The following is an 18,949-nucleotide window of genomic DNA, read 5'->3' on the forward strand; positions in this document are numbered from 1 at the left end:
AGCTGAAGGATTCTTGTATTTAGATTAGTAAAAAAGTGTCAAGTGTAAGTATTTAAAATAAAAACTTGATATGACTAGAGGATGAGTATTTATAACTTGATAATTATTTTTCTCTCTTTCATTTTCCATCTTCTTTTTGGAGTGGTAGGTTAATTCTCAAAGACCAAATCTAGTGTTATAGATGACAGACAATTAAAGGGGGGGAAATACAAAGAGTATATTCATGTAGAACATGTTTAAGTGTAGTTAGTTTTCAGAGATACCCAGGGAAACATTTCTCAAGACCCATTACTGTAGCTAAATATACAACCCATTTTACTTTCTTTCTCTGTTGGCATCTACTTGATGCTGTGAGTCAAAGATGACCAGCCATAAGTATTTTTTTCATCAAAATATCCACCACTGTAAGTATTTTGGTGTTTTATACTAGGTGGTGTGATACCACTTGATTGCTTTCGGCATTTGATTTTAGAGAATCATTTAGGACACTCAACAACACTTTCAGAGGGCTTTTTAATTTTTGTTTCTTACTATTGTAGTTGTTTTGACTATTGAGGTCCACTGGCAGAAGGACTTGTGTAACTGCTTTGGTTGTTTTCCAATATGCAAATACATATCCTTTCTATTTTTTATTTCTTTATTTATTTCTCTCCCCTTCCCTCCCCTGCATTGTCTGCTTTCCGTGTCCATTCACTGTGTGTTCTTCTTTGTCCACTTGCATTCTTGTCAGTGGCACTGGGAATCTGTGTATCTTTTTGTTGTGTCATCTTGCTGCATCAGCTCTCCATATGTGCGACACCACTTCTGGGCAGGTTGTGCTTTTTTTTTTCACGTGGGGTGGCTCTCCTTATGGGGCACACTCCTTGAGTGTGGGGCTCCCCTAAGCGGGGGACACCCTTGCATGGCACAGCACTCATTGCACGTTTCAGCACTGCCCATGGGCCAGCTCACCACACAGGTCAGGAGGCCCTGGATTTGAATCCTGGACCTCCCATGTGGTAGATGGATGCTCTATCAGTTAGCCAAATCCGCTTCCCTATATATCCTTTTTAAATAAGCTTAATGTTATCGAATAACAGAAGGACCAGTTGTTTTTTTTTGGAATGTTTATAGGTTGCGGTGATTAAATGGAGAAACAAGTTTTTTTAAATGATCTGGCACAAATCCTCACACTGAGTAGTCACACGATAAGTTATTTATTGTTAGCTTTATTAATATTGATATGATTTGATAAAAACTCAGTATATTTTCAATTATTTTGAAGAATTCTTCTGCATTCAAATATTTATTCATTTTATTTATTTGCAAGTCTGTTTCCTGCATTTCTAGCAATGGTGAATCTACTTCCAGTCATAATTTAGTATTCCACATGCCCTGACTTATCTTTCTAAAGTAAAAGCAATTAAAATATTATTGAGCAATAAGTTAAATCCAATGATAAATAAGTTAGTAATATAATGCACAGCTTTTTCCCTCAAGTACTAAATAATATATCTAAAGGCAAAAATAAAGTCAATGATTGGAATGAAGAGAAAGTGAAAGTCTAATTTGATAACAAGATCTCATTCCAAGTTCCTAGACCTCTGTTATTTTATGTTCAGTATTTTGAAAAATATATACATAAGTTTATATGTGCATTTTTTTCCTAGACTAGTAGTTAAACCATATGTCAGTGTTATACCAGATTCTTCCTATTTATATAACTTTGAAATGGTGGTGGTTGGTATTTATTTTCTTCAATTTTCCTGATTTTCCCTTTACTGAATGCACAGTGTTTTGCTTTGGTCAAATTAATATATTAGCAAATTTATCACTTGGCTTATAAGTTTCAGTGTGGCAAGGATCAAAATCTGGAGGTGTATTAATAAATGGCTGGAATATACACACCTAGGATTTTATATTCAGAGACTAAACATCATTGGAAATAAAATCTGAACAAAGACATCAATTACCTGTCACTGGACAATATGATGTTCTGCTTTTCCTGTTGGAAAGAAGTGAATGATTTTGATTGCATGTGAGGTACTGAGATAATTTTAGATGAAGGCAACTTCAGAAAGTTGGAATGTCTCCAACTTCACAGCCACGATCTGTACAACAGCAGAGCCTCATACCCTCCGAATATGTGGCTTCTTTGGCTCTGAGACACAATGAATACCTCACAATAGACTCTGATGCCAGTCTAGCAGCTGCCGATAATCATGGAGTATCTGACGTCTTATGTTGTTCTACTCTTTCCTTGAAACACCAACTACTGTAGCAGAACCACTTAGAGAAGCTTTGTGTTGCTATTTATTAAATAACCTCTATTTAAAATACATGCTAGGGTCAGAAGTAATGATTCAGGAGACTCTCAACCTCCCAACCCCATGGGATTCCAGAAAGGCACTGTATCTCCAAGAAAAAATAAGCGGCAACATTTTACCATACTTGTTTCACATTTTAAGTCTTGGGCTCCAAAAAGTTTTTCCCCCAAATTAAAAGTTGAAAAACTAGCTGCCACATATACATATCATGAGAGGCAAACCAATATGAACTATTTGTTTAGAAGAATGAGTATGGATCCCAAAAGCAACTTTACAGAAATATGCCACTGCAGAATGTACAGGAGAAAAAAGTTGTGTATAGAATGGAATTTAGATAATAAAAAATCATGGACAAAATAACCAGCAAAATGAGGGCAGAGTTAGGAGTGCCTAGAGTCAGTTCCTGCTACAGGGCAGTTAGTAAACACCCAGAGCTATCTAGAGCTAGCTGAAGCACCTGTTTGGGGGCTCCAGGAGGCAAGAAGAGCATCATGTAAATCCTTGAAGGAATGGAAGGAGGGGACTGCCCATCTGCAGAGAAGACTGGTAAGTAGAGCACTCCACGCCATGGAGGCCAGTGCCCGTCCTCCACTGGAAGCACAGGCCACCTCAGGAGCTGTTCCATGACTGGAATTGAAACCTCCACTTCCCAAAAATGGGGGAAGAAGAGATGGTTGGCACCAACTTCAGCTACTGATGAGTAAATTCAGTGGGCTAAAGTATAATCCTGAGAACAGCTAAAGTTTGAGCCTGTCCAAGTGAGAAAGAGGCGAGTAGCTGACATCTTAACTCCACGTCTGACATGAGAGGAAGTGGGGCAGACTGAAAATCACAGTGCTGGTGGGGACCAGCTCCTTTCCATCCAGGTCAGATTGCAACTCTAGCCCAGGCCCCAGTGCCACCTCCAGCAGGGAGGAAGTTAGGGGATCTGCACCAGCCTCTCTGGGAAATTACCGCCAAAGCCACAGAGGCCAGTGATTATCCTACTCTTGTGGCAGGAGTCACCTGTGCTACTCTGTGGCTGGAATTGGAAGCTCCATTTCCCAAAAACAGGGAGGAGGAGATGTTTGGCTGCCGATTTCAACCACCGATTGGTAGACTCAGCTGGCTAAGACTTAACCCTGGGAACAGCTTGCATGTGAATCTGCCCAAGTCAGAAAGAGGCTGGTGGCTGCCATTTTGACTCTGCCCCTAGCCTGAGGGGAAGCCTCAGTTTCTTTCACCCAGATTGGCCTGCAACCTTGACTAGGCTTTAGCCACACCTCTGGAAGTGAGGAGGCTGGCGGGCCTTGCAACAGCCTATCCAGGTGCCTTTGACGGCCACAGACTGAAAATCAGAACTCTCCCAGGGCAACAGTGGTCATCTTGGACCTGCACTGCATAGATTCTTGCCCACACCTGCAGCTTCATCCCTGCCCCAGGCAGGGGAGAAAGGGGCATTAAGCTTTATCAATCTCTCTGGGCAGCTACAGTCAAGGTCTATATGATTTGGATTATTCCACACGGCTGTGACTCTGTCCTACCCCTGGCAAAGGAGAAAGTTGGGAGAAGATTCATTGGTCCCTGGCACAATGAGGGAAGCTTGAGCCTCCACATCTTATGGCACCAATTACAACCTGGCCCCTACTGCACAACCAGCAAGGCAAGAAGCTCTAAACTAAAGAGAAAAAGTGCACCCAGAATAAATACTCTAGTAAGCCAGATGCAAAGACACCAACAAAAATTTACAATCCATACCAAGAAACAGGAAGCCATGGTCCACTTAAAGGAACAAGATAAGCCTCCAGATGACATAAAGGAATTGAAACAACTAATCATAGGTGTTCAAATAAATCTCCTTAATAAATTCAATGAGATATCTGAAAAGATCAAGGATATTAAGAAAACATTGGATGAACACAAGAAGAATTTGAAAGCTTACATAGAAAAATAGCAGATCTTATGGGAATGAAAGGTGCAATAAATGGAATTTAAAAAACATTGGAATCATATAATAGTAGATTTAGGAGGCAGAAGAAAGGATTGGTGATTTTGAAGAAATGGCCTCTGTAAGTGAACATACAAAAGAACAGATGAAGAAAAAATGGAAAAAATTGAACAAGGTCTCAGAGAACTAAATGACAACAAAAGGCATGCAAACATATGTGTCATGGGTGTCCCAGAAGGAGAAGAGATGGGAAAAGGGGCAGAAGGAATATTTGAAGAAATAATGGTAGAAAATTACCCAACCCTATTGAAGGACATATATATCCATGTCCAAGTGACCCAGCCCACAGGTCAAATGAACCAGCACCTGAAAGAGGGATTGGGAATTGGGGGACAAGAGGCGAGAGAAATGGAGACAAGACAGGATTCTGATCAAGTCTCTGTTTATTGAGGGTAGAGCATCAGAATATATACTAAGGGGAGGGTATTAGCAAGGGGTGATAGGCTGATGAAGTGGCTCTTCCATATAAGGCAATAAAATGCTGTTACACCACTTGCTATAGGTTGCGAGTCTTCAATGCTGGTCATGGCTTCAACATCTCTTTGCGCAGGCGCAACACTTTTTGCCCAGGAAACTGGGGAAAGGGGAAGAAGGTGGAAGCACAGGGGTGGAGTAGGCGTACTTATGAAAACCGCCATGTTGCTGGAGACCACAAATGCACGTAGCTCCGGGCGGCTCCCCACAGGTCCCCCTTCTTTATTATATTTTATGAAGCACCCTGAGTTCAGGGGGAACTGTGCCTGTCTTAGGTCGGGGCGTGCAAACGGTTAGGCAGATTGCCTTACCCGTCATGGAGAATGCAACAGCGGTGAAAGGCTGTGTCTCTGTCTTAGGTGGCTCTGCCTTGGAACCAATCACGCCCAGTTGCCCGTCATTGGCTATCCAGTTCATCACCTCAGAACCTGACAGGGATCATATGTATTTGAGAACCGCTGCCAGCAGTCAGGGTGCTCCCATTTTGGTTATAATGTGTGGAGGCCAGAGGGAGGTGCGGTATGCACTGCGTTCTCTTACTGCAGTTTCATAATGAAGGTTTGGGGAGGTGAAAGCAAGAGGGGGAGAGAGAAACATGAGGGAGCTGTAGCAAGGATGGGCTCTTCAGTTGCAAGCAGCTGGCGCTGGCGGATGTGGTGTGTGGTGTTGGCCGATACACTCTTAGGTTGTACTAAAGACTCGGAGTGCCACTGTTACAGAAGGATTCCAGGGGGGCTGTACGGCCACATGGGTTTTAGTGTTGGTTGCTATCCTGGATAGGTTGTTATTATCTATTTGTTTTACCAGTCGTTCCTGCAGCCACCTGGCTGCATTTAGTTCTTTGGAATAGATGCAAACTGATCCTCTGCCCCATATTAGGATGGGATCGGGTCCATGCCAGGTATTATCCATTGGGTCTTTCCATAGGACTGTGGCATGTTTTGTGCTGGTATTAGGGTGCCAGAAGCAGTCAGCCACAGAATGTCCTTTTTGATCTAAGCTTAAAAAATTTAGAATAAAGAGAGAGTGGGATAATAGATTTTTGGGGGATCCTTTGACAGGGTACCACTCCCCCTTTTTTATTTTTTCTACAATGTTTTTTAGAGACAGATGCACTCTTTCAACTATACCTTGGCCTTGGGGGTATATGGAATGCCGGTGATGTGTTTTATGCCCAGATGTTGGCAGAAGGTAGCAAACATGTGACTGGTATAACCGGGGCCATTATCTGTTTTTATTTTTTGTGGGATTCTTAATACTGACATGGCAGTTAACACATGTGCAATAACATTTTTTCCTGCTTCCCCTGTTTGTGGGGTGGCGAAAATAAAGCCGCTAAAGGTATCAACAGTAACATGCACATATTTTAGATTACCAAATTCAGGAATATGAGTTACATCCATTTGCCAGAGGGCATTGGGTATGAGACCTTGAGGATTCACTCCTAAATGAGGTGTAGGTAAAAGGGTTACACAGGAAGGGCATCCTTTAACAATCTGATGAGCCTGTTCTCTGGTAATTTTGAACATAAGCCTTAAAGTATGTGCATTAATATGATGTAATTGGTAAGCTTTAACAGCCTTGTTAAGGTTATCTGAGTTGTTATGCATGCCCTGGTTAACATAGCACAGTAGCCGAGTGGCCTGATCGGCTAAATGGTTTCCTAGGGTAAGGGGACTGGGAAGATTGGAATGAGCTCTAAGGTGACCAATAAAAAAGGATGATTTCTTTTTTGAATAAGAGATTGTAGTTGAGTAAATAAGGTTGTCGCTTCCGAGACATTCTTTATTTGAGCGGCAGTTTCAAGCAAAGGGACTGACTGAGCTATATAAGCGCTATCTGTGAAGAGATTGAAAGAGGCATCTCAGAATGCAGAGAATACAGCTATGACAGCTTGTAGCTCTGTAAGCTGCACAGATTTGGAGTGGGTTTGAAACTGGACAGCTTTGTTATTAAAGACATAAGCAGCCATTCCTGAGGAGGACCCATTGGTGAATACTGATAGGGCTCCAGTGATGGGTTGGAGAGAAGTGGTGAAGGGGAAAATGAAGTCATGCATACTCAAAAATTGTAGGAGCTTATCATTGGGGTAATGGTTATCTATTTGTCCGGCATAAGATGCACAAGCAATAGGCCAGCTGTCAGTTGTCTGCAACAGCCAGCTGATTTGTTCATTAGTATAGGGCTGAATAATGGTATCAGGTTCCTTACCAAAATAACGTTTGCCTTGTTCTCTTCCTAGGTGGACAATATCTGCAACAGCTTGGTAGTAAGGATCTGAGGTTGGCCTTCTGGGTGGTTATTTTATTTTCTGCCATATGAAACCCCAGGTAGGTATAAGGATCCTGTAATTGTACTTTATCAGGGGCAATTTGAAGCCCGTGTGCCTTTAAGGCTGTTTTCATATCATGGTAACATGTTAGGACATCTTGTTCCTTTTTACCAGCCATTAAAATGTCATCCATGTAGTGAATAACATAAAGGTCTTTCCACATTGCCCTTACTTCTCTTATGGCGGCAGCCACAAATTTTTGACAGAAGGTAGGGCTGTTTGTCATGCCTTGGGGTAAAATCTTCCAGTGATATCTCCTCATAGGTTCTTTGAAATTCACAGAGGGGAGGCTAAATGCAAAGCATTTTTGATCGGCCGGGTGTAATGGGATAGTAAAGAAACAATCTTTTAGATCTATGATATTTTATAATATCCAAAGGGGATGGCTACAGGGGTTGGAAGACCAGGCTGCAAGGCTCCCATAGGTATCATTGTTTTGTTTACTGCTCTTAAGTCTTGCAATAATCGCCATTTTCCAGATTTCTTTTTAATGACAAAAATAGGAGTATTCCAGGGAGAGTTACTTTCTGTAATATGTCCTGCCGCTAGCTGTTCCTGCACTAACCGCTGGGCAGCCTATAGCTTGTCTGAGGATAAAGGCCATTGATTGACCCATACAGGTTCATCTGAAAGCCAGGTGATTTGGTCTGCATGGGGTACAGGAAGATCAACGACCCCAGGCTAAATTTTCCAGGCCTTTTTTGTGGGTGTGTCCTGTGGCCGGTATGGGTTGAGTAATGCCTGTCTCAAGCTTTCCTAAGCCTTTTCCTGGCTTAAATCCCTGGGAAAGCATTTGAGCTGTGACTATATCGTTGGGGCTACCCATACAGAGTTCCATTTGGGCAAGTAAGTCTCATCCCCACAGACTGACAGGGAGCCCTTGGAGGACATAGGGCTGCATAGTTCCTTGATTTCCCTCCCTATCTTTCCAAGTCAAGAGCTTGGAACTTCTTTCGGGGTTTTGGGTTTGCCCAATGCCCTGTAAGTTGGTTAAGGAGGGAGAAAGGGGCCAGGTGGATGGCCAATCAGCCTTTTTTAAGATGGTAATGTTTGCCCCTGTATCTATTAGGCCTTCAAATTGTTTACCATCAAGCCAAAGAGACATAGTAGGGTTGTGGGTGGTGATGGGGTGTACCCAGTATGCATCAGAGGAGCCGAATGCTCTATCCCTGCGGTCACTATCAATGGCAGTGTTGTTGGTGGGTATTAGGGGGAGTATTAGTAGTTGAGCGACCCGCTGTCTGGCAGGGAAGGAAATAATGCTTTTTGGAGCAGAAGCCATAATTTTTATTTCTTCGGTGAAATCACTATCCACAACTCCAGGGGAAATGTGGAGGCCACTAATAAGGGAGCTGCCTTGCCCAATGATGAGGCCAAAAGTGCCTTTTGGTAGTGGGCCAAACACGCCTGTAGGCAGGGCTTGAACTCCCATAGGCGGTGTTAGTACTGTGTGGGAGGAGGTACAGAGGTCCAATCCTGCCTCCCTGAGGTGGCTTTACAGAGGTCGGAAATAGATTGCCGCTGGCGGGAACAAAGCTGATTGCCCCATAAGTCTGATTGTTTGTCGGGGCCTGGGGCTGGCCCCTCCTCCCGTTTCCCTGATAAGGAGGGAGTGGGCGACCTGAAGAATCGGTTCTTGATTTGCATTCATTAGCCCAGTGTCTGCCCCTGTGGCAACGGGGGCAGGAGTTGGGAAGGGGGGGTGGCTTTTGGCTAGCAGGGGTGCGGTGATGACAATCTCTGGCTAGATGGCCAGGGTTGCGGCAAGAGAAACAGGCCCTAGGTGCATGGGGCACCGGGCATGGAAGCACTTCTCTCAAGGCCATGGCGAAGGCTTGGGCCTGTTCAGAGGTGGCCTCCCTTATGGCGGCAGCTATAGCCAGGCCCTGCTGCTTTGTGGGGCCTATGTCTGAACAAAGCTAATGTAGCCAGAGATTTTCCCTTTTTCTATAGGGCCAGATAGCCGCTTGGCAGGCTGCATTAGCATTTTCAAAGGCAAGTTGTTTTACATAGTCAGCATCAGTATTTGCATCACCAAAAATTCTCTCAGCTGCAGTGCAAAGTCTACCTATGAAGTCGGAGAATAGTTCCTTGGGGCCCTGACGGATAGAAGTTAAAGAGGTAAGGGATTGTCCCTTGGTAGGCAGTCCTTTCCAGGCCTTAAGGGCTGTGGCACAGACTTGTTCAAAAAGTCCGGCATCATAATGCAACTGATTTGAGTTCTGCTTAAAATCTCCTGCGCCGAGAAGCATGTCCTCGGTCCACCCATTCTCAGTTCTGAGATTCCGCTGTGCAGTTTCCTTGCAAAACTCACAATATTCTGACTTCCAGAGGAGATAATCTCCTGCACTGAGAGTGGAGTGGGCAAGGGTGTGCCAGTCATGGGGGGTGAGCCACCCATCAGCAACGTGTTCTAACAGAGAGAGGGTGTATGGAGCAGTAGGGCCATAGGTGGTGACTGCGGACTTAAGCTCCTTCAAGGTTTTGAAAGGGAAAGGGTTATAGATGCGCTCAGGCTCAGGTTCAACAGCAACCTCGCTCCCCTCACCAGCCTCATTAGGGCTCCCAGGCCTCTCGATAACAGGGAATGAAAAAAGGGGTGGTTTGCGGAAGTTGGCAGGGGATTTTTTAGAGGAGGGGTTAAGTTGAGCTGATGCTGCAGAGTTGCGCATTGAGATTGTAGATCCTTTCTCTCTTTTAAAAGAGAGAGCCATAACTTTAGATCTGCATTGGGATCTAGGCTAGCGGGGGCAGAAGCGGGGGTGCATATGGGGGTGGGCGGAAACCAACAGAGCGTTCTTCAGCCTCAGGGTTGGAGTTATCGGAATCCGTACCTGGGGTGTTAGGGTTTGGATTACTAATTACTCTCCTCCTCTGATTAGGGCCAGCTCTTCCCTTAGAGCAAGGGGAAGGGGCACTCTCATCATCACTATCTATTAATAGACACCAAGTCTGAATGGGGGGGTGGTATTTAACAGGACTTTTTGCCGGGGGGGATTTAGACCTGTCCTGTGCTAGGAGTTCCTCGCCTTTAGCAAACTACTTGTGCAGCCAATACGTTGGTGTGGCGGATCACGAAGAGGTCATTGATAACATTCCAGTAGAAGAAAGCAGTTACAGGAACTCTCTCAGGGCCAAAGGTTTTATAAAAGTCTTGTAGAGTGTCCCCAACTCTACTCTACCACCTTTCATTTATGGTCCCTTCCTGAAGAAGCCACAGACAGACTTCTCTCAAAAATCTAAAGAATTCTATTAGCTCCTTAAATTTAACCTTTATTCCTCTCACCTTTAATGCCTCTCCGAGGCTCTTAATAGAAAGTTCGGGCTCACTCATTGCTTGTCCCATATTCGCTGATCACTTACTGAGGATTCGCAACCGGGAGGCAGGTTCCCTCGTGGCGTCCTCTTATTACTCTCTGATTCTCCTTTTTGATTTCTGGATGTTACACCTGGTCCGGCCAGACTGTCTGTCGGCATTCCTCACTGGATCCCTCGTTTTCAGGTCCCTGTGTTCGGGCGCCAATTGACCCGGCCCACAGGTCAAATGAACCGGCACCTGAAAGAGGGAGTGGGAATTGGGGGACAAGAGATGAGAGAAACGGAGACAAGACAGGATTCTGATCAAGTCTCTGTTTATTGAGGGTAGAGCATCAGAATATATACTAAGGGGAGGGTATTAGCAAGGGGTGATAGGCTGATGAAGTGGCTCTTCCATATAAGGCAATAAAATGCTGTTACACCACTTGCTATAGGTTGCGAGTCTTCAATGCTGGTCATGGCTTCAACATCTTTTGCGCAGGCATGACACTTTTTGCCCAGGAAACTGGGGAAAGGGGAAGAAGAAGGTGGAAGCACAGGTGTGGAGTAGGTGTACTTATGAAAACCACCATGTTGTTGGAGACTGCAAATGCACGTAGCTCCGGGCGGCTCCCCACATCCAAGAAGCACAACATACTCCCATCCAAAGAAATCTGAATAGAGCAATTCTGAGATGCATACTCATCAGAATGTCAAAGGCCAAAGACAAAGAGAGAATTTGGAGAACAGCAAGAGAAAGGCAATGCAAAACATATAAGGGATACCCAATAAAAGATTAAGTGCTAATTTCTTACCAGAAACCATGGAGGCAAGAAGACAGTGGTCTGATATATTTAAGATACTACAAGAGAAAAACTTCCAGCCAAGAATCTTATATCCAGCAAGACTGTCTTTCAAAAATGAGGGTGAGATTAGAATATTAACAGATAAACAGAAACTGAGAGAATTTCTAAGCAAAAGACCAGATTTTCAGGAAATACTAAAGGGGGTGCTAGAGCCTGAAAAGAAAAGACAGGAGAGAGATGCTAGAAGAGAGACTAGAAATAAAGATTACATCAATAAAAGTAACTAAAAATGTCAAAAGAGTGGTGAAAATAAAATATGAAAAATAAAACTCCAATAGACAGGAATAAACTTAACCAATGATGTATGTAAAGCACTTGTATTCAGAAAACTGCAACTCAATGCTAAAAGAATCAAAAAAGCCCCAAAAAACTGGAAGAATATTCTATGCTCCTGGATTGGAAAACTAAATATCATTAAGATGTCAGTTCTACTCAAATTGATATATAGATTCAATGCAATCCCAACAAAATTCCACCAGCATTAAAAAAAAAAAACCCACAATCATCAAATTTATTTGGAAGGGTAAGGGGTCCTGAACAGCCAAAAAACATCATAAAAAGGAAAAACAAACCCTCATCTCCAGACTTTAAATCATATTACCTAGCTATAGTGGTAAAACTAGCGTGGTACTCACATAAAGACAGACACATAGACCAATGGAACCAAATTTATGGTTCAGAAACAAATCCTCTCAAACCCACACAGCTTGGGCAGAACAGTCCATTCAACAAATGGTGCTGAAGAATTGGATATCCACAGCTAAAAGAAGGAAACAGAACCCCTATCTCACACATTATCCAAAATTAACTCAAAATGGATCAAAAACCTAAAAAAAAAACATGAACCATAAAACTTCTAGAAGAAATTGTAGGAAAATATCTTCAAGTCCTGGTGGTAGGTGCTGAATTCTTAAAGGAGATAAGAAGAGAACTGAGATGAATTACTGATGTTTAATGTATGTAGAAGTTTTAATTAGCTTTACTGTAAAAGTGTGGAAATGTATAGACAAGATGGTAACACATAGAGTATAACACCTGGTTTATAAATGGTGATGTGGCTGAAAATGGTAGTCTAGGTATGTAAATGCCAACTGACAGAATGGTGGAGAATAATCTAGGAACTGAATAGCATGATAAACCAAGAGGGGGATGAGAATTGTAGTTGATGGTACAGATGCAAGAGTGTCCTTTGTGAGCTAGAGCAAATGTACATCACTACTGTAGGGTGTTGGGAATGTGAAGAAGAATGGGAAAAATACAACTGGAGTGACCTATGGACTGTGGTTAGCAATAATAATACAATATTCTTGCATCTATGCGAATGATGTACTGTGTTGATAATGAGGCAGTATGGAAAATGTGAGCCAAATATACACTACAAACATGGTAACAATCAGATGATATTATCTTATCTGTAGCAATTGTTCCACCAGAGTGTGGTGTGTTGATGGAGGGGTGTTGTTTGGGAATTCTGCACATGTGCATGATTGTTTTATAAGTTTACAACTTGCATCATAAAAAATGTATTTAAAAAATAATAATAGGGTGGGCTAGGGGAAAAAACACATCAAATATAATATAAGGACTATGTTTAGTAGAAAGATTTTGACAATATTCTTTCATAATTTATAACAAACATCTCATGATATTGCAAGGTGTTGGTGGAGTGTTGATGTATGGGACCCCTGTATGATGTCATGCATGTTTGCTTTGTAAGTTCACAACCTTTACTACACACTTAATTCACACTTAATTGTTTATGTGTGTTCATATAAAATGATATAAAGATAATATTAATAGGGTTGGTTGGGGGAAAAGTACTTTGGTTAGTATTAATACTTTGACAATGCTATTTAACTGTTAGTTAAAAAGGTCTAACAACAATGCAAGTTATTGGTGGTAGGGTGAGTTATGAGAGTCCTGTATGATGTCATGTATGTTTGCTTTGTAAGTTCACAACTATTATTATACACTTATTGTTTTTTGTATGTTTATGTATGAGTAATGTACTTCAATAAATTAATCTTTATAAAAAACATGGCCACCAATGAGATGCTAACCATACATATCTACTCCACTGGTTATTAACAACCCCAGATCCCCCATGTAAAGACTATTTGACACAACTACTTCCACAGCCAAAACTGATTTTAAGTTTCAGAAGCTCCACATAGTCAGTACTTTCAAAAACCTTCAAAATGATAGAAATTGATGTTAACATTTTTATTACATATTTTTTTCAGGATGCTAAAGTAGTTTAAACTCAGTTAATAAAGTTGATACTATAGTCACTGGAACTGTTTTAAATATATGACAGGTGTGTTGTGGGGCTTTTTTCCCTTGTTTAGCAATTTCAAAAGAGGATAAAGCTAAAAGAAAGAAGCATTGTAAATTCTAAAGTAATAATAGAGTGGCATGTGGGAACTCTTTTATTTTATGCATGATTTTTCTGTAAACATACAAATTCTCTAATTTAAAAAAGAATTTACAAAACACTGAAAATGAACCCCTAATAATTGGGCTAGGTAGGCGGTATAAAATCATTCCAGCCAACTTACATGTTCCTATCAACCTATATATGAAGAGAAGACTGGGATGGATATGCAGCAATTAGAACCCTTGTTCTTGTAGGAATTGCTATGTTCGTGAGGAGATTTTTCCCTCTACTTCTAAGCAAAGATAGAAGTGCCATGCTTTCTAGTACATCAAATTATATTGGGGTGCCTCAAAGAGAATCATTTGTGGAAATTCAGATGATTGTGAAAACATTGTATGGGTTGAATAGTGTCACTCCCAAATTCATGACCATCTAGAACCAAAGAAAGCAGCATTATTTAGTTGATAATACCTAGTCACTAATACAACATATGTTCCAAAGACATTTACCATACACACATTTAAGCTCCATTTCAAAACCATAACATGGAAAATCTCATAGTACTAATTTGAAATTTAAAATAATCCAGTTTCTATTTGACATCTCCATTTGAACACTCAAGATAAACATAACATGCCCAAATCAAGCCTATGAGTGACTCTCATTTAAAAAAAAAAAAAATGCCAAGACACTCCATTCTGTATCTTAGCAGCAAATTACATCACCATTCACACTGCTATGGCAGACAGAAATCTTGGAATTTCTTTGATTTAAACCTCTCTTGTCACATCTACCATCAATAAATGACAATTTCACACCTGAAAATATTAAAAACTATACATGCTTCTATATCTCCATGGACATAGTCCAAACTATCATCATTTCTTACCTTATAATGACCTCCTTACATCCACTAGGATGGGCCTTTATCTGTTCCAAATGCAGTCATTGTGATAGTATCAAAAGATAAATTGCATTATACCACCTACATATTTAAGTGAATCCATATTTCCCATTGCTCTTAGGATAAAGACCAAAACTATTAACATGGCTGGAAATACCTTGTCCAAGCTAGCACCTTTTGGTCTCACCAACTTCATCTAGTAAATACTCTCTTTGGTCCAGTTTCAATGACTTTCTTTCCATTTCTTGAGTGCTGGCCCATTACAGAGACAATTCACATACTCTTCCCTTTTCTCAGATTATCAACTCCAACAACTATCCTTTCATCTAATTAACTCATGCTCTTCCTGCAAATTTTAGCTCAAAACTTATCTTTGAAAACTTCCCTTTTCCTCCAAATTACATCTTTTCTTCTTACTTTATAAGTCAAATTTTCATATATTACGTTTCCTGTCCAAATTAGTGTGATTCAATTTTTCATCTATTTGCATTTCTTTTTATTGCTATTTGTATTTTCACTGAATAGTATATTCATGAAAGCAAGGACCATGTATTATTTATTACTGTGTTGCAGAACTTAATTCAAAGCCTAACAAGGATAATGAGAACAAATGAATGGCATAGCTATATCAGACATTTTAGCCCACTTGAGGGATCTTGACACTTACATTCTTCTCCAAACCACTTATAATTGCCCCACAGATCTTGTACTTTCCCAACCTTTTTTTTATACTGTGAGACAACTAACCATTATGAGAATGTAACATAAATCTTGACCTAGGCTACTTTTCCTTACAGACAAAGTGGTCAATAATAATTTGATAAAATATTTATTTACTCGCTACTGTATGTTAGGCATTGCACTAAGTGTTTTACATACTCTAGCTCCTTCATATCTTACAAAATCACAAAAACGTTTTTTTAATCACTACATTGATGACAAAGAAGAGGAACAGAGAAGAACTTACCAATGATTACACAATTTGTAAATGATAGATCCAAGCTCTTAAATACTACATTATGATATGTCTTTTTCCTTCAAACTGTAGCCTTCTCTCCACCTCCCATCAGGGTTAACACTTAGAGATGGATGAATGGTATAGCAGTTCACTTCCTGCTTGTTCCAGATACAGAACAAAATCATTTTTAGAACTAGTTCAAATGTTTTTGTATTAAGTCAATTGTTCATAGGGAACTCCCCGTATTGTCTTAAAATGGGTGTAGCAAAGAATCCTGCAGGCATACTGAGAAGGGCAGGATTAGGTCTGGTCCCAAATATGAGCATCTATAATGGAAGCATAGGATTTGGGAAGTTGAATTCAGAGAATAATCTGGCTAGAGTGATGAAAGTTTCTTAAACATAAAAAGAAAAAAATAATTAGAGAAGGTAAATAAAAAACACAGAATATTCTTTATTCATCTGGCAGTATTTTGTCTAACTCCACCCCACCTCCAAAATCAAGTAATCAATTTGCATTTTGAAGTTTTATAAATTTGATAGGAAATTAGAAATACTTTATACTCAAACTATGCATTTTTCTGACACCCCACTGTGGATTAGAGGAAAGAAATCTATTATATTTCCATTTCACTATGCCTTTGTTTCTAAATCATTTACTAATTCTAATGCTTGAGAGGCAGGTTTTGAGTTTTTGTCTCCCTAGAAATCATTGCCTCTATGTTTTATTTCTCACTGAAGAAACACACCTTCCCAAATCTCAAATGATAAGAACTTTGGCTGAAAGGTTGATACATGTCTTGATAAGGTCTATTCAAACTGCCTCTTAAAGTTTTACTTGTACAAATGAAGATGGTGATAACTTTTCCATGAGACTTGAACTTGGGAAGGCGTAACTGTGTTTCTGAGGGCTGTATCACAAGGAAGAGCATACATGACAGGAAAGTCAGTGAGGGGAAGCAACTCTTAAGCCTGCAAAAATCTTGAGTCATGATGACGTGTGGGCCTCTGAATCCATCTTTGGTCATACACTGAAATGTTCTGTTGCATGAGGCAATAATCACCTCTTATTTTTTGCTTATATCACTCTGAAATGAGATTTTTTTTTAAATCAGTAATTTAAAAATCCTTACTAATGCATAAGCTATTTTAACAAAAGTTAAAGACTTTTGTATGACTAATTTTTTGTTCTTTCTTACTCTTCTGGAAAGGACTAATATTACCACAGAATCTTCTTTTAGTCAGACACATCTTTATATGATTACACTTTCAGTGTTTTCCCTTCTAACTTTTTTTTTCTCCCATCCTCGCCCCAGTTGTCTGTTCTCTGTGTCTATTTGCTGCATGTTCTTCTTTGTCCGCTTCTGTTGTTGTCAGTGGCATGGGAATCTGTGTTTCTTTTTGTTGCATCATCTTGTTGTGTCAGCTTTCCGTGTGTGCAGCACCATTCCTGGACAGGCTGAACTTTCTTTCGTGCTGGGTGGCTCTCCTCACTGGGCACACTCCTTGTGCGTGGGGCTCCCCTACACCAGGGACACCCCTGCATGGCACGGCACTCCTTGCATGCATCAGCACTGCACATGGGCCAGCTCCACATGGGTCAAGAAGGCCCAGGATTTGAACCGTGGCCCTCCCATGTGGTAGACAGATGCCCTAACCACTGGGCCAAGTCGGCTTCCCCCCTCTAACTTTTAATAATTGCATTACTTAATCAAACAAATCTCTCATGTACATAATCCTTTAAGAGTAATTCAAGAATGATGCAAATTCCTTCAATGAATAACAGTCATATATTAAGGAACAAACAATCTGTAGTCATCCTTTTGTTTGGAAGGATTCCTAAGGATTTTAGTTTTATAAGATTTTCCATTTTGCTCAGAAGGTAGGGGCTGGACAATTATATGATGCAAAAATATATTTCTAGCAGAACTCCTGGATCAAGAGAAATTTCCCAAATATACAAACCAAAGTGTATGATTATTATTTGGGCCCTTTCAAGATGGAGCATGACCTATCTACCTCTCTATCTATAGATAGATTTTTTTTTTAATTTTTGAATTTTAAAAATATAAATAAAACTTTGAGATTCTAGGTACCATAGCTACTAAGTGAAGGTAAGTGCAAAACATTTGCTAATAATTGATTGACCTGGAAACATTGATTAATATGGTAACAGTGGCAATGAATCAGAGTTGGATATTGTCTATTTCGAATTTCTAATCAAATTATACATTTTTCAAACAGTACAATCATTTAACTAATTTCTGAATAAATGCCTTATAAAAAAGGAAATAACTATAAAACTATAGTTACACCCTATCAGTTAAAGAAACTCAGACACTTTCCATTTTGCTATGTAGTGCTAACAGTGATTACTGACTTTCCATGAAAAGTTCCGTAGTAGTGCCATCTGGTGGACAGAGCTTACAATGACTCTATCCTACTGTATGTCAGGTCCAGACATTTTTACAATTTTAAATAAAATCTCCTATTTTGTGCCATTTTAGCTCTTAACATAATGATATATATAATCTGATTTAGAGTATTATATGTATAGAAATTACCCAAATAGGAAAATTCCCTCCTTTGTTCCTTCACTATAATTTATGTATATACCAAAGATCTTGTCACATAAGACTCATATTATGCAATCTCACTCCACTTAATTTCTCTCCGTAGCATTTATAATTCCTTTGTTTAATTCTTCCCCGATAATTTATAAGCCGATTGAGAATAGGGGAAGCTTCTGCTGTGGCCATCAAGCTCTACAATATTTAATCCAAGAGGTCTGTGGACCTCCATCCTTAAAGAAGGGCTTATGCAGCACCAGATATATATTTTCAAATAGATGAATGAATGAATGAATGTTTTTGTTAAATTTTAGTTATTATTACATTTGAAAGACCTGGAGAAAATAGTAGCACAGGTTCATAGGGGTGATCAGGACTGCTGTGTTCAGTCATGACAGATGAGTTTGACAGAAGTTATGAGGAGAGTCGAATATGAAGTATAGAAATACAAAGACAGAGATTATTGTCATTACTTTTTTGAAGGACTAATACAAGATATTTGATTGATTCTGAAGGACCCAGAAACAATGGGGAAAAGTCACAGACGAAGACATTCCTGCTCAACATTAGGAAGTTCTTTTTAGAAGTATAATTTTTGGGAAATGACAAAGACTGACTTCAAAACTACGAGATTCTTCAGATGAGACTATTAAAGTATATTCTAATTGGTTTTTTATTTGGGGAGCATATAGAAGGGATTCACCTCAAATTATTGATTAAATTAAATGATTTTTAGGCATTTCTGTGACATAAGCAAACATACCTTTATATGAAAGTGTGAAACACTAAGGGAGAGTACCTAAATTTAAGTCCCAGCTTTCTTCCTCCTCCCTTCTATCTTTAGGTTTAACATGGTTTTCAATCTTTTGATGTTTATTT

The sequence above is a fragment of the Dasypus novemcinctus genome, chromosome 12 (genome assembly GCF_030445035.2).
Source record: "Dasypus novemcinctus isolate mDasNov1 chromosome 12, mDasNov1.1.hap2, whole genome shotgun sequence".
NCBI lineage: Eukaryota > Metazoa > Chordata > Mammalia > Cingulata > Dasypodidae > Dasypus > Dasypus novemcinctus.